A 17341-nucleotide genomic window follows, 5' to 3' on the forward strand; every position below is an offset into this window, starting at 1 on the left:
AGGAAAGGACTAATCTATTTTGCTCAAATGAAATTGCAGGAATGAAATGCTAGTCTACGCTTGCGGAATTGAAATGCTAATCTACGCTTGCATAAATGAAATTGCAGAATTGAAATGCTAATCTATGAAAGCGGGAAATGCTAATCTACTTTTGCATAAACGAAATTGCATAATGGAAATGAAATAAACTACTTAGCAGAAGATTGTAGTGGAAAATAGAAGAAAAGCGGCAATCACCAATACTCTGACGCTTCCCCGACAATGGCGCCAAAAAGATGGTGAGCCCCAGTATTGTAGCAATAATGCTACAACTCCTGGAACTCCCTTCTTTAATTTTATCAACCCGGTAGTTCGTAACAAACTTGGAAGCGACGGTGCTGTATGCACAAGTACTAGCTCTTGCCGCAGCTGTCACTTGGTCAGCTGGCACAAGTCCACTAGGAGCTTAAGCCAACTTCTATGAGCTCTTAGAAGAAGCTTTTTAATTGATGGATGAAAGCTAACTCGAAGGAAGCTAATCTAATTGCAAAAAAAAACTGAAAGCCAAAAAGAAACACAAACGCTAGCAAACCCTAATTCTACCAGCTAGTCCTACTGACGCAAAGGAGAGCATGCAAACTACTGAAAGAGATGCCATTACTTCTATGAAGGTAAAATACATGTGTCTAGACTACCTCTATCTGAAGAAAACATCTTTTTGTATTTTTGATTAAGTTGTTGGAATTATCATGCATGTGCTTCTAACTATTTTTGACTGTGCAGAGGTGGATGAAGGAGGGGAAATGCTTGGGAAAGGTTTGGAAGGTTCAGAGAGGGTCTAACGGGTCCCTAACACCCTTCCAGCGAGTCTCACAAAGTTTGGCTGCCAAGAAACCGTGTTTATGAGCTTCTACAGGAAGTCTGCAGGGGTTCTATAGGATGTTCAGGATTTCTACAGGATGTTCTGTAATTCTTCTAAAGGATGTTTCGAAATGGGATTTTGAAGCATGGATGGAGGAAGAAAGATGATGGAATGAGTATGGAGGTGAAATAGGGGTGTGAAGAGGTTTAGGGCTTGTTGGATGAGGCTAAGGAGCGATTGGATTTGTTCAAGGATGGAAGAAGCGATGATGCACAAGAAGATGAGAATCATGACAAAGTAAGTGAATGAGGCAAACGTAAGGTAAGGGTTATAAGTGAAGGGTGAAGTAGGTAGGTTGGATGGAGTATGGGCAGGTAAGGAAGGATAACAGGTACTCTGCAAATGGTTTTTCAAACTGAACAAACAAAGACATGCAAGAAAACCAAGATCTAGTTATGCTACCCTAATATGATCTAGCTAGCAGTAACAAGAATGGACAGTAGCTTTATTTGCAAGGAAACCATGTATATTAACTATGCAATGAAGCATTCAAAGATCTGAACATGTAACCAACTTCTGCAAATGAAAACCAAACACTAATGATTGCATGGCAAAGCAAAGTTAGTGTTTTTGTGGGCAGCAAAGTCATCCTAGTCACAGCTCCTGATCCCACTGAGGGAGAGGTGAAACCACAAATGTTTGTTGGCCCTTTTCTTGAAGCTTTTTCTGTTAACGAATTATCAACTAAATATGAGCATGAAAAACTATTTTACTCATCAAAAAACAAACTAAATAACAAAACAATATTTAGATCTAAATAACATATTTTACTCTTAAGAATGCGGCGAAAACACATAAAGATAATCAAAGGAGGTATTGGGCGCTTGAGATGGGCCCAACCCCAAGAGCTATAGCCTCCTAAGAGAGATTTAGAGCTGGTGCAAAGCTGGATTCATCTTTATTGAGCAAGAAAAGAAGAGTTACATCAAAACTGTCCACAAGGAGAACTCGAAAATGAGCTGACAGCAAAACTAATCCATTGCCTAAAAATCGAACTACAAAATGACTACAACAAGACAATGAAATGACTAATTACCAGCTACAAAATGACTAACCACTAGCTCCCCAAAATGACTAACTGAAATGAGGCCTTAAGCCCTCTTATTTATACAAATTGAGGACCCCAACAGTCCTCCTAAAATTTAGGGACTCGGCTGCCCAAAACTTGTAGTTAACAGCAGTCCTACTTGACTTGCTTGGCTGCCCTTGTGCTAATTGATTTGGTGGCCTTTGAACTCCGAGCTGATGGTGGAGAATTCGAGGTAAGGGCCCATAATTGAAGGGGACACCTTCCTACAAATCCTCTCCCTTGTTCTCCCACGAATTTGGCTGCCAAGTGCTCATTAAGACCTTCAATTTTGTCTCCAAGTTGACCAAAAAGGCTACACAAAGCACCCATTAGACTTGTTGGCATAATGACTAACCAAATTCACTCTATTAGCATAAATATAATCAAAAACATGCAATAAACTAGTGAGAATGGTGGATTAAGTCAAATTAGGAGGTTGAATGAGCCCAAATAATTATCCATTTTTGGGGCTCATCAGTTGGACTCACTGAACATTTTGTATCAGTAGTTGGCAAGGAATAAAACTAGGTTTCATAGCTATTTTTGTGGGATTCTTGTGACAGTGAGTTTTATGTATTGTTTCTTCTTTGTAATGAGTTTTTCTGATGTTTTATATGTATCCATATCTCTCTCTTTCTTCTAAACTAAATGAATCAAGGTGAATAGACAAAATACACTAGATTTACAGTGCTTTGTCTTGGGGATTGCATTTAGTTTTCAATGTTTTCACTGTTTGAAGAGGATTCTTAGTTTCTTGTGCCCTCCTCAACTCCTTAGTAGTATTACTCTACCATCTCAATCCTTTACTAGTACATAAGCTCTTGTCTACCCTACCCCACAAAACATGACTGTATCCTTGATTTAATTTCCTGGACCTAAGCTGCCTTCCCTAATTGATCCAGCAACCAAAACTTAAAATCAAACAAACTTCTTTGATCCATATACCTAGCCTAACATCAGCATGCATTTCAGTCATCTCAAGCCCTAGTTGCCATATTCTAATTGAGATTGACAAGTAGAGAGCCATTTCCTGACCTGGTAGGGCTAGCTACTAGGTTAAGCGTGGTTTGATATTACCCTAGACTTGCCTTTCCTTAGCCTGAGGTAGATTTAGGCACTAACAAGTTGTAAAACTATTTCTTTATAATTATATAAAGCATAAATTTTCTTTTATAATTAACCATTTAAAAAACAATTTACATTGCCTAGAGATTATGTAGTATAATTTATTTATTTTTATAATTAATCATTTTAAAAACTAATTTATATTGCTTAATTGAAATTTTTAGCCGTTGAATGATAGATTTATTTATTTAACTTCTTGTCAGATCTGGTTCTTCATCTATTCTTGATGATAAACTACACTTGCTAGTTTGAAACGCGCCGACAAATAAATTTTGATATGATTGTAGCGGAAAACATTTTCTATAAACTTGATATGGATCACAGAAACTTAAATTCAATAATTTTACTAATATTAAAAATAAATAAAATGTTAAAAATATGATTATTTGAATATTCCATATCAAATATAAGATATTTAGTTTATTTTCTCTTTGCTATTTAATTTAATATTTTTTTTAGAATATTGTAAATCACCTTTATGAATATTTAAAAGTTGAAAATAAGGTGATTGGAGTATTTCGTTTGAAATACGAGAGCTTTAGTTCATCGAATTTCTAGCAAACTTTCATTTTATCCAATTTAATTATTTTCCCACAAATTTAATATCCAAGTTTCATAAAAGTAAATATTTCGCAACACCAAAAACTTTCAACATTATTTTAGCTGATATTTGAAAGGAAAAAAGACAATGGTATTAAAACAAAACAAGAGGGGCTACGCTAAGTTGGAGGAGTAGGGAGATGTTTTGAAACTGAAGAAATGTACAATGTGCAGATCAGTAATAAGCGCATGGAGGTCTTGAGTGCACCAGAAGAAATATCAAGAAGCTCGCTTATGTGAAGTTTTCAAAACATGAGTCCAAGTCTAAAATTCAATACATCATTAAGGTGCATTTAGTAGATAGAACCCGTAAGAATATTTTTCACTTATAAGGAAAAAAACATGAGTCCAAGTCTAAAACTCAATACATCATTAAAGTGCATTTAGTAGATAGAACCCATAAGAAGATTTTGCACTTATAAGGAAAAAAAAAACATGGGTCCAAGTCTAAAATTCAATACATCATTAAGGTGCATTTAGTAGATAGAACCCATAAGAAGATTTTGCATTTTCAGGTCATTTGAAACTTTAAAATTCATATGTTAAGTCACATAACATTCCTTGCTTAATATTTTATGTAAATTTATGATTAGGTGAGCCTTGATATTATAAAGGATGTGGATATTTCTGGATCTATAATAAAAGATCTAAATAAACTTGTCTTGGTATGATATATTTTGGACTGTGACTAAAACATCCAAATATTGTTAAAAAAAACAATTTTTTCCAGCCAAACAAAATGAAATGAGAATTCAAAACTATCATACTAACACAGTGTATAAGTCCAGCCCTTAAAGGTTTATATAATGGACAAGGGGTGGAATCAAACAAAACAAACCTGAGATAAGTCTACCTAGTCAAAAATAAGTTGCAAAACACAGTTTTAGATGGTAGTAAGGTTATTAGCAGTGCCTATCTAGTCCATTGGGTTAGATAGGATGCATGTAACTCTGGGAAACATAAACAGAGTATTGATCTCACCGTTATTGTTTGCTTATGATTTTAAGGTCCACATACATAACAGAGAAGTTAGGGTGATTCTTTAACTCTGAATTTGAAAGCAAGCTTACAACTTCTTTTACAGGCTGTATTAGCGTCACCCTATACCACAACTAATTATAGTTTAGAATCAAATAATTCTTCTAGTGTAAAAACACAAACAATTAGATCCCAATCCACATAATATTCACTAGTGTTGTTGTTCATAGAAATGGAGTGTGCAACATAATTATGCATTCTGAGCATTCTGTAGCATTCATTCACAAGGAATATTTGCATATGCAATGTATAAGTCCAACCCTTGAAGGTTTATATAGTGGACAGGGGGTGGACTCAAATAAAACAGATCTGAGATGAATCTTAATGATGTTTCCAAATATGGGACCTAGTCAAAAGTAAGTTGCAAAACAGAGCTTTAGATAATAGTATGGTTATGAAATTGATCTTTGAGAAGCAAGCAATGAGAAAGAAATTATAATGTATCATTAGCTTTAACAACCATTTAAAATTTATAAAATAATAATTCTCTAAACTCTCCAGCTCTTATAGAATGAGCCTAGGTTTGCAATAGAAAACCCTAGAATATGCTTCAAGCCTAGCTCTGAGATCAGAGAAGCTTGCCTTGGTTTGGGGTTTAAGTGTGCCTCTTGAAGGCAACTATCGAGAACATTGAAGACATAATTCTATATGATGACACTGGATCTTTGTCCTATGTGTTATTGTGCCCTCTAGGCTTTGTGTCTTTACAAGACCTGCTAGTTTTTGCAACAACAGATCCATAATGTTATATGCATTAAGTCAATTTTGACATCACATAGGACAGTTGTATTGGATGTTGAATGTTTCTGATTTCATCTCACTTTAGTTATCAAACACGAGTCAATTTCTTTTGTATTGTTCCCATTTCTTTTGGATAACTCAAAAAATTAACAAGATTCTTCTTGTCTTATATTAATAGGAACAACTATTTTGCATATACAAAGCGGAAAAGAAGTTTTACCAGTAATGCAATAATATGAAATTATTTTTATGTTTAAGGATTGTTTTGGGATACATAAGTGACCGGTGAAGAATTATAAGGGCATGCTCTCCAAAGGTTTGACCAAACAGTCATATCACCTTAGTACACCCCTTTTTTTGCTACCCTTTAGAGATACAAAATCGAGTGTAAAAAGGTGCCCGTTAAGTAAGGTCAGCCCTCAAGTTGGTGAGCACCATTATTGCAGCAATAATGCTACAACTCGTGGGCTTCTTACCTTACTTTTATCAACCCGGTAGTTCGTAACAAACTTGGAAGCGACAGTGTTGTATGCACAAGTACTAGTTCTTACTGCACGCTGTCACTTGGTTAGCTGGTGCAAGATCACTAGGAGCTCAAGCCAACTTCTATGAATTCTAGAAGAATCTTTATATGTGATGAAAGAAAGGAAATCTTACTCTACAGAGGCTACTCTACTTGCAGAAAGAGAAAGAGACTGAAATGCAAAGTAAACCTAGCAAACCCTAATCAACCAACTAATCCTATTTTTGTAGAAAGAGCAACAAAAAACCATGAAATGAATGCTATTACCTACTTAGGAAGTAAACATCATCTACTCAAGTTATTTCTACAAGGAAATGAGAAAAAAATATCTTTTTGGTTTTTTATGTATTTTTCGGTGAAATTGTCATGCATGTAATTTATTTGTTTGTGAATGTGGCAGCGATTAGATGGCAATGGAAGGCGACTTTGGAGTTTGCAGAGGTGTGAGAAAGCATGGAGGGGTCCTAGGAGGTCCCAGGTGGCTTTGTGTAGGCTTTCCCTATAATCAAAATTCAAAAAGACACCTACAAGAAAATCTATAGGAGGCTGCAGGGGATCTATAGGAGGTCTACAGCAGGATGCCAAGAGCTGCTTTAGAGGTTTTGAAGGTAGGAAAACGGGTGGAAAGGGTAGCTGATGGCTAGGAGGATGTGTTAAGGTGTCTAGGGTTCATCAAGAAGGATTAGGGAAGAGAAAGATGGTTGGACTTGTTCAAAGAAAGAGAGGAAAGTTTATGAGAAAAGTGCAGAAAATTAAGGCAGATTTGTGAGGGACTTTGGATGACCTGTGGAACATAGATCAAAGAGAGATGGTGATGGCTGATTGGCTGACTTATTGTGAGCAGAGATGTACTACCAGAGAACTGAAAATCAAACACTGAGATTAAGCAAGCAAAGAAACTAGCTACACCAAAAAAACAAAACTTTGCATCAAGCTAAGCTAAATTCTGATCTAGGAAAGTAAATGTTGAACAATGTTATATGGAAAGGAAGCATGAAAGGAAATTTATTGTAAAGACAAAAATGAGCATGGTGAAATAGATCTATAGCAAAGCATTAACCTTCTAACAAACTGCAACACTAGAAATCCTATGGTTGGACTTGTTCAAAGAAAGAGAGGAAAGTTTGTGAGAAAAGTGCAGAAAATTAAGGCAGATTTGTGAGGGACTTTGGATGACCTGTGGAAAATAGATCAAAGAGAGATGGTGATGGATGATTGGCTGACTTATTGTGATCAGAGATGTACTACCAGAGAACTGAAAATCAAACACTGAGATTAAGCAGCAAAGAAACTAGCTACACCAAAAAAACAAAACTTTGCATCAAGCTAAGCTAAATTCTGATCTAGGAAAGTAAATGTTGAACAATGCTATATGGAAAGGAAGCATGGAAGGAAATTTATTGCAAAGACAAAAATGAGCATGGTGAAATATATCTACAGCAAAGCATTAACCTTCTAACAAACTGCAACACTAGAAATCCTATGGAGAAGGCAATTTATTTGTGTTTTTTTGTGGCAGCAAGAGGGTCTTGGCCTCAGTTCATGGTCCCAAAGGGAGGAAAGGAGGTCGAGGCTCTGTTGATGGCATTTTTGTATATTTTTCCTATCACTGCTCAACCTTCTATAGAAAAATGAAATGGAAACAACCTTCTAATCACCAAAAACAACCTATTCTTAACAAGAAATAAATTTATCTAACAACAACTAATTCATACACTGAAATGAAACATAAAATTACGGGAAGAGAGGAGCGTGACTACTTGGATTGGGCCCTAACCCAAGTGATTCAGCCCTCTGAGAATACTCAGTGCTAGCTCAAAAAGAATCTCATCTTCATTATCAAAATAACAGTAAGATTACATGAATTTGTCCACAAAAGTAAGCTCGAAGTTGAGCAAAGAAAAACTGCAAAAACTCGAAAATTTAACTAACATCCAACAACCTAATGAGGCCCTTGACGTCTCTACTTATACAACTAAAGCTCCCGATAGCTTCCTTAAAATCAGGGAGGCTTGGCTCCCAAAACTTGAGATAGACAGAAGTTATCCTCCACTTGCTCAGCTGCCTCTTTGGTGCATTGATGTGGTTGCTTGTGCTCCGAGCTTCCTGAAGGAGAATTCGAAGTAGGGAGTCATAAATGAGGGGGACACCCTACAATCCTCTCCCTTGTTTTGTTCGAATATTTGCTACCAAATGTCCATTAATTCTTTGACTTTGTCTCCAAAATTGACCAAAAATATGCATTAAGCACACATTAGACTCCATGGCATAATGACCAACCCAACTCACTCTATTAGCATAAATATAATAAAAAACATGCAATAAACTAATGAGAATGGTGGATTAAGCTAAGTTAGGAGGAAAAATGAGCCCATATAATTACCCATTTATGGGCCTCATCATCACCCCCTACTGAATGTGTTGCTCATCCTCTAAGCAACTAGTCCATCTCCTCAACTTTGATGGCCCTAATGGTCTCCCTGACATCCCATGCTTCTGATGTGAGATCCTCTTCTTTATCATGGAATCCTATCTTTCTGTCCACTTCTTCCCATTCTTGTTGTTCTTCTTCCTCTTTTTTGCCCTCTAGCAGTCCTAGCAGTAGTGGGGAACTTAGTTTGAGGTCAATCCAATTGACCTTCAAACTCTGCATAGAGTGCTTGTACAGTGGCCCTCTCCTTAATGTTTCTCTCATCCTTGTTGGGGAGTGATACTCCCTTATCTGCAAGCTGTGTGGTAGTGTATTCCACCTCCTCATACAAGCATGAATACAATCATCTCTAAGTAATCTTTCCATGTCCTCAAAATGTGCAATGGCCTGAGGCTCATCATTGATATACTTAGGGTCACTTTGAGGATTATTTGCAAGCAACTGGTGTGTACTAATGAGAGCCATGGGGTCTGATGGCTCAGCTCTGATCATTAGGGGTTCATTTTTCTCTTTTGCCATCAACTTTCTTATTTCTGTTGCCCTTTTCTCCTCATGATTCATCCATGAGGACATGGCCATTAGTTGTAGGTCCCCTAGCCTAGCATTGGGATCCCATAGGTTCATATCAGTGAGGGCCATGTTATGCAAATAGAACTCTGCTATCTTTGCCTTGTCTTCTGCTAAAATTTGGTCACATAGGTCCATCAACTGTCTATAATCCTAAAAAGGCATTGTGCCTCTATATGCCAAAGTCTTGATCTAAAACTGTAGCCACTGGTCTTTGAGGTATACTCCATATGATTTTTCTAGTGCTCTGCACTGTAGTGCCTCTAGAGACCAGCTAACTATGCATGCCAATTGTGTTTCCTTTTCTTGCAGTTGTCTTCTTAGCAACTCATTTTCTATTTCCAAGTGAGTTCCTCTGATTGCCTCTCTATTTCTTACAGCACTTAGCTCCCTGCCCATCTCTTTAAGTTGGTTCTCCATGTGGCCAATATCCTCTACCCCCTTGGATTTGGCAATTTTCATCCATCTATGGCTCCTTATCCTTTCTTTGTCCAACTCAAAGAAAAGTGGGACTACAAATTTCTGTGGAATGATTTTGCCCCCCTTAAGAAGATTGTAGTAAGAGCCCAAACTAGGCTGGGGGTCAAGTTCTTATGCCTCTGCTGCCTCCTCCTTCCCCTTTGGCTCTTCTTCTACCATTTTCTCAAGTTTTTCGGTCTCCTGTAGCTTAGTTAGGGTCTCCTGTAGAACAGTTTGTGCCTCCTGTAGAGCTGTTTTTTAGTATTGTAGTTACTCTTTCCTTCCAGGTGGAAGATTTGGGACTTCCTCTTTCGTATGTGATGGGGGTTTGAGAGGGAGATTCTTCCCCTTTGACAGTGGGTGAATCTTCAATTATAATAATCACTGTTGAAAATGGCTATGGTTTCCCTATTTTTATCCTTGTGCTTTTCCGAGCCCTGAAATACATTGATGTTCACCTCTTCCTCTCTTTTTTGGGTTTAACTGGAGTGCTGAGGGTAGAAAGAGCAGTTATTGACTCCCTTTCTAGGGTCTCAGGAGAAACTTTATCTTTTCTACCCCTTTTTCCTCTCCTTTTGTCTTCTTTGTCTCTGCTAGTTTTGTTTCCTCTTGCTTTGTTTTGGTTTCTTCCTCCTCTGTCTTGATGTCTTCAATTTCCTCCCCTTCTTCCCCTTGCTGCTCTTCCCCCTCACTTTCAAAAGGACTGTGGTCATATGTGAGGGCCTTTATATCATCTTCTCTTGTCATATTTCTGAAGACTTCCCATGCTATGGGGATTGTGAAGGTGTGGAGGGCTTCTCCCACTAATAGTTTAATTATCCCATGGTGAGCCAACTGATATGGAGCTCCTGCCTTTAGCTTAATGCTAGAGTCTATGAGTGACTACAGGAGAAAATAGGGGATGCTGAGTTTTTGTGGTGTGGGATTGTCCATGCCATATCTCAGCTCATGGAGAAGTCTAAAATGGTAGCCATAAACTATGCTATACCTTCCTTCATAGGAAATATACTTGATGATTTGGTAACTGACCTCATCCCAAGCGTAAGGTATCCTTGTTCTTCTAATTCCATTTTTGTCTTCTACAGGATGTTCATTTGGTTGGAAGAAGGTTTTCTTGGCAACTTGTCCCATTGGATTTTCATCTTTGCTCCAAGGTAATCCAAGGGGAAGGCTGGTAACCCTACTGATAAATTCTGGGGTGATTTTCATGGTGAGACCTCTGAAATTAACAGTGGCATGGGTCTTTGGGTGAGGTACTAAAGAAAGGGAAAACTCCTGAGCAACTTCTTCATCAAACCCTCGAAATTTTTCGAAAAATGGCATCCAATTTGCTCTGGTGAAAATGGCTACCACCTCAGGATGTTCATCAAGCCTAATTGAATTTGTGGGTTGCTTCCTCACGAATCCCCCTGTAATTTTGCTTATAACCCTTTGGAACACCCCAGGTAGAGATGGAGACAAAAATTTCGAAGAAACAAGAAACAGAGAAAAACTGTGTTATTTTTAAGAAAACAGGAAGAAGTGTTTTTATGGAATTCCTCTCCTTCTACAGGCTCAATTCCTCCTTAAAATTGTATCATTCCTTGCAAATATTGATAATCAAGGTGGATATGTATAAAACCTACCTCTTCAAGGAAGAATTTGAGCAAAAACCCCGTGTTTACTCCTTAAAAACTACATACTACCCCTCCTGTAGAACTGGCTGTAGGTGCTCCTGTAGAACCCAATAGCGGAAGGATGGCTGAAAACGATAGAGAACGATGGTTTCAAGGTTATGGAGGCAGTATAGAACTTGCTGCAGCTAAGTGGACGAGGATGGAATTGAAGTAAAGGTGGTGAAGGAGTTTCGAGAAGGAGTACTTATGTCTTCTTTGAGATATTTCCAGTGATGGGGTGAGCTGGCAAAAAGGTACGTTACCATATTTGGAGTGTTGGTCCCCATTGCCTTGTCATCATGACTCCTTCCTGCAATCACTTCCCACCATTGCATCAAAGTTTGTACACCCTCCACTACCTATCCTTTGGATTTTTTGTGATTTGACTAGGCACACGTGTGGTGGCATCTTCGGATGAGCGCAGTCAACTGGACAAGGGTGGCCAATTAACTGGCCACCTTTTCTCGTTCAACCCTAACCATCTCATTCGCTTATGCATATTTTCAAATTACATAGATGCAACAAAGGAGAGGGTTAGACACTTACCTGCAAGTTGAATGTTCGTGTTGTGGTGCATCTTGGTTCCTTTACTGCTGCATGCTCGTATTTCAGTTGCTGCATGCCTGTATCTCCCCTGTTGTATGCTTTCTACTCCTTGATGTGTGGCTTGTTTGCTTTGTGCAGGTACCCTCTAGCTGGATCTGGCTTCAAACATCCTCTTCAATCCTATGGCTGCACCTATTTTGCTGTTGTGGCTTGATTTTAAGGGGATCAGCTGCTACAGGAAATCCTATAGGAGCTCCTGTAGTTGCTTCTCCCTTTAAAATTTTTAGCTAATTCTTGTGTTGGGAGCTATGAGGATGCTACCAGAGATGCTAATGGAAATGGAGAGATATTTGGTAAGCTGCAGGTGAGATTTGGAGGTGTTGTTCCTTTTATTTTTTTGTTTTTTTTCTAAAAACTAGTTTCTGTGTTTTTTAGCAGGAAGGAAAGAAATCAATGATGATGAGGTGGTGTAGGTGTGGGATGGATAGCCAGGAGGGTGGATAGCTATAGGAGGGCCTACATGCTCTTCATGAAACTTCCCAGCTCCTCAAATTGTTTTTAAAATCCATTTTGAGCTCTCTGTGATTTCTACAGGAGCCTCCTGTAGAACACACAGGGCCTCTTGTAGGATACACAGTGTTCGGAAAAAACATAGTGAGGTGGAATAAAGGTCAAAAATGATGGAGAAGAGTGTGGAGGAGGTGAAATAGGCTTTGTGGCATCTTCTCTTGCTTTGTGTGGTCCACCTGTAACCTGCAATGCATTTTATAAATCAATTTTCTCTTCTTTCTTTCTTTGTTTTTTTCTCTTTTTCTTTTTTGAAAGACAACTAGGTTGCCTCAAGGAGGTTTTCACACTAATTGCCTACCCTGGGTGCCTCCAACGGAGGTTTTCACCCAGGGATCTTATTCTCTCCTTTTTCTTTTTCTTTTTTTTGTTTGTTTTTGTCATCACTCGGCCGCCTCAAAAGAGGTTTTCAACCCAATGATGAGACTTAAGCACCTCATGGAGGTTTTCACTTGAGTCCTTATTATTTTTCTTTTTTCTGCATCTTTAGTGAGTGGGTGGAGTGGAGGCTAAAACCTGCTCCACTACCAACACTGTCTTATTCAAATCTTCAATGAACTATCGCTTGGAGAGGGGCTTCTTGTAAAATTTCAACCTATGTCCATTGATAAGCATGGGAATGGCTTCCTCATCAATGGTTCTGATTAGAACTGGACCATTGGCATTGCATTTTTCCACAATGTAGGGTCCCAACCATCTTGTCCTCATTTTACCTTTGAAGTCTTTATATCTTGAGTCATAGAGCAGTGCCCAATCTCCCTCTTGGAATTGCTTCTCCTTGATATTTTTATCATGCCATATTTTCCTTTGAAGTTGGACTACCTCTGTGTGGAGACGGGCTTGTAATCTTTGTTCATCCAATCTATTGAGCTAAAGTAGCCTTTCCCTCTGTGCATGGCTGAGGTCTAGGTCTAGCTGAGTTGCCATCCTTAGTGTATTGTATTCAAATTCTATTGACAACAAAGCCTTCTTCCCATAGACCAGTTCATAGGGTGTGAACCCTGTGGTGGTCTTCCATGTTGTGTTGTAGGCCCAGGTGGCCTCAACTAGTCTATCCGCCAAATCTTTTCTGTTGTTGCTGACTACCTTGGTCAGAATTCCTTCCAAAGCTCTATTAGTGACTTCCACCTGTCCATTGGCTTGTGGATGGTAAGGGGTGGAAGTCTTGTGCTTGATTTTATGATGTGTGAGTAGGTCTTCAATCAAATTGGAAGTGAAATGACTGCCTTGATCTCTAACCAGTTCTTTCGGATACCTGAACTTATAGAATATGTTTTCTCTTAAAAACTCGGCTACTTTTTCCTTTGTTGTTGCCTTGATTGCTTTTGTCTTTGCCCATTTTGTTAGATAACAGGTGCACACAATGATTATTTCCTTTGTTTTGAAGGAGGGTTGATAGGACCCACAAAGTCCATGCCCCACTTCTCAAATGGCTCAAAGGTCACTTGAGGTTGCATGGGCATCTCATCCTTTGGGGTAGGTTTCCCCATCCTTTAGCACCGATCACATTGGATAGTATATCTCTTCACATCTTGATGAAGAGTGGGCCAATAGTAGCCTACTTGCAAGATTTTGAAGGCAGTCCTCTTTGCTGCAAAATGAACTCCACAGGACCTGTCATGATAGGTTAGGAGAATGTCAAAAAGATCCTCCTCCCTGTAACATCTTCTCAAGATCTGATCTGGGCCAAGTTTGAAGACATTGCCCCAAATCCAATTGAAAGGGGCGCTTTTCCTCACGATCTTGCTCTTCTCTTTTGAGGACAGGTGTGGTGGGAACTGTGCTGAAACCAAGTAATTTGCTATATCAGCAAACCATGTAGAGAGTACTGAGATAGAAAATAGGTGCTCATCTAGCATTTGATCATCCACCATTCCTTCCTCACATGCAGGAAAATTTACTCTAGACAAAAAGTTAGCAACAACATTTTCTTTACCAGGCTTATTGACAATGGCTAAATCAAACTGTTGCAGTAAAAGCAACCATCTAATAATGCGAGCATTTACATTTGCTTTATTCATTAAATACCTAATTGTAACATGATCAGTATGTACAAAGGTTTGATAGCCTGTGATGTAATGTCTGAATTTATTTAAGGAATGCACTACAGTTAAGAGTTCCTTCTCGATTACTTTGTAGTTTAACTCTTCCTTTGACAAGTTTTTACTTATAAAGCATATGGCATAAGGTAACTTTTCATCAATTTGTCCCAAGGCTGCTCCTATTGCTTTGTTCGAGACGTCTATGTGAATGTGGAAAGGTAGGGCCCAGTTTGGGCCTCTCAAAATTGGGGCAGTCACAAGTTTGCTTTTCAAAGTATCTAGGGCTTCTTGACAGTTTTCAGTCCATATGAACTCAAAATCTTTTCCCAAAAGACCAAACAACAGAGAGGCTAGCTTACTGAAATCTTTAATGTAACTTTTGTAATATCCTGCTAAGCCTTGGAAAATTCAGACATCTCTCACCTTTTGAGGAGGTGGGACCTTTTGGATGATGGAAATTTTGTTGGGGTCCACCTGCAATCCTTGTTGAGAGATTGCATGACCTAGCACGGTCCCTTCAGTCATCAAAAGTTCACATTTTTCCGGACTGAGGAACAAGTTCATTTCAATACACTTGTCCAAAACTTTTCCTAGGTTAGATAAAGCTTCCTGAAAGTTAGAACCATAAGGAGTAAAATCATCCATATATATTTCCACTGCATCATGAACCAGTTCAGAAAATATACTCAATACTGCTCTCTGGAATGTGGCTGGAGCATTGCACAAACCAAAAGGAAGGACCCGATATGCAAAGGTACGATAAGGACAAGTGAAAGTGGTCTTATCTTGGTCTTCTAGGTTGATATGAATCTAGTTGTACCCATTAAACCCATCTAGGAAGGAGAAAAACTTTTTCCCTACCAGACCATCTAACACTTGATCTATGAAAGGAAAAGGAAAATGGTACTTTTTAGTGGCCTTTTTCAGTTCCAGATAATCGACACAAATTCTCCACTTACCATCTTTCTTTGGCACTAGCACCAAAGGAGAGACCCATTCATTGTTATAGATGGGGTAGATGAATCCTGCATCAAGTAATTTTTGCAATTCTTCCTTAACAATGTATTTAAGGGTTCGATTCATCCTCCTTTGAGGTTGCCTGACTGGTTTGCAATCTTCCTTAATGTATATGTGATGAGTATACACTGAAGGGTGCACTCCCTTCATCTCCTTATAACTCCAGGCGAAGGCATCTAAATGTTTTCTCAATAAGCTGCACAGTTCCTTCTCCTGGGAAGTGGATAGGGATGAGTTGATTTTCAAGGTTCTTTCTGGGCCGAACTCTATGTTCATAACATGGAGAGAAGTCAGGTTGGCTACACAGAGATCAGTTGAGGGATTGTCTGAGGTTTCTTTCACTAGATCTTCTAATGGCAAAATAATGGGGGGTGGATTCTGAATTAAATTTTCAATGATATCATCCTCATTTTGCGGTTCCCCCCCATGATAGTTTCTATTGCACACAGTGGTGCAGAATAGACTTCATCCTCATCCTCCCCCTCCAACCAGAGAGGTAGATCATGTTCTAGAAAGGGTTTGGTAGGAGGGTATATGATTAGTTGCTTGGACATATGCCCATTCTTGATGGTCATGTTCCTAGCCCGACAACTAATGTAAGCATCGGCAGTGGCCAACTAGAGTCTTGCCAGGATGAGACAATACCTAGTGAGCTTTTCTTTTGGCTGGAGAACTAAGAAATCAACAGGATACTCCCAAGAAACAATTGAGATCATCACATCCTCCAAAATCCCTTCAGGGGTCATGGTGGAGCGGTTTGCTAGCTGCAGTACTGTCGTGATCTTTCTCAATGAGCCCTCGAGGTTGAGTTTGAACATGGTGTTCTTTTTCATTACATTAATGGCAGCTCTCAGATCAATCAAGGTATGTGAGATCGTGGTGTCATTGATGTGGACATCAACTACTGGGCTTCTAGGGTCTAGATATTTTGGACAAATTACCTGCCCCAACATCAGGTCTGACAATTGTCCTATGACATTGATGGTTGGGGCATCTCTCTTGCGCCTTCCTGGATGCCTGAAGCACTTCTCTTTGATCATCTTATTGTATATAGGCACATCCTTTATGGCTTGGAGAAGTGGTATCTTTACACATAACTATTTCAATTCTCCCAGAAGTTGTGTTGTCACAGATAGTCTCTCAGGAAAGGGTGGAATTGCTTTCGGTTCACTTTCCCCTTTGTCTTCCTCAACCTCTTGAGGGGGAGGCTGGCCATCTGGGAGAACCTTCCCAGATCGTAGGTTAATCTCCTGAATCTCCATAGCATAAGTTGGGCATGATGGTTCCCCACTATATACTTGTTGGCACTGTCTGTTGTTCGGGTTCGGGTTCGGTTGAGCAGGCATTTGGGGTTGCCTTGGTGGAGCAGAAGGAAATGGTTGTGGTTGAGCAGGTGGTGGAGGCAAAAGAGTGGGAGGGGAGTTATACTGGGGCCTCCACCCCTGATGAGATGCATTCCACTGAGGTTGTGGCTGAGCATAGGAGTGAAATGAATAAGCGGCTAGTTGGGCATGATATTGAAATGGATAGGACCAAGGAGGAGGTGTGGACCAAGAAGGATGAGTAGGAAGGCCCCAAGAAGGTATGGAAGTGGCTTGGTTGGGGTTGTAGTATGTCTGAGATGTCCCTTGCATTCCCTGCTGGTATGTTCTAGGTCCATGCGGTCCCCTTTGGTTCATGAAATAGTGGCTCCTTCGGCCCCTTGGTATACAACTTTAATTCCGGGAAAGGAAGGGCACTTATCTATAGAATGATCTTCTTCACACACTGAACAAACCTCTATAGAGTTCAATGGACATTCATTCCTAGGATGCCTTCTGGTGCACCTAGGACAAAAAATGGCCAAAGTCCTCTATGTTTCCTCTTGTTTCCTTTTGATATGCAAGGTATCCATTTGCATGGCAAGAGTCTGCAGCATCTCACTCTTGAAGTCTTCCAGCATGTTTCCAAGTTCACCTTTGAGGGATGAACTGGATGAGGAGGTACTAGCTATGGGTTGACTCCGCCTACCTCTCTTTCTGGCTACCCTAGAATGGTTTCTAAAAACAGTGTTTATGTCT

This window comes from Pinus tabuliformis, chromosome 1_1, assembly GCF_031772625.1.
Source record: "Pinus tabuliformis cultivar Carrire ecotype Pingquan chromosome 1_1, CPIR1, whole genome shotgun sequence".
Classification (NCBI taxonomy): domain Eukaryota; kingdom Viridiplantae; phylum Streptophyta; class Pinopsida; order Pinales; family Pinaceae; genus Pinus; species Pinus tabuliformis.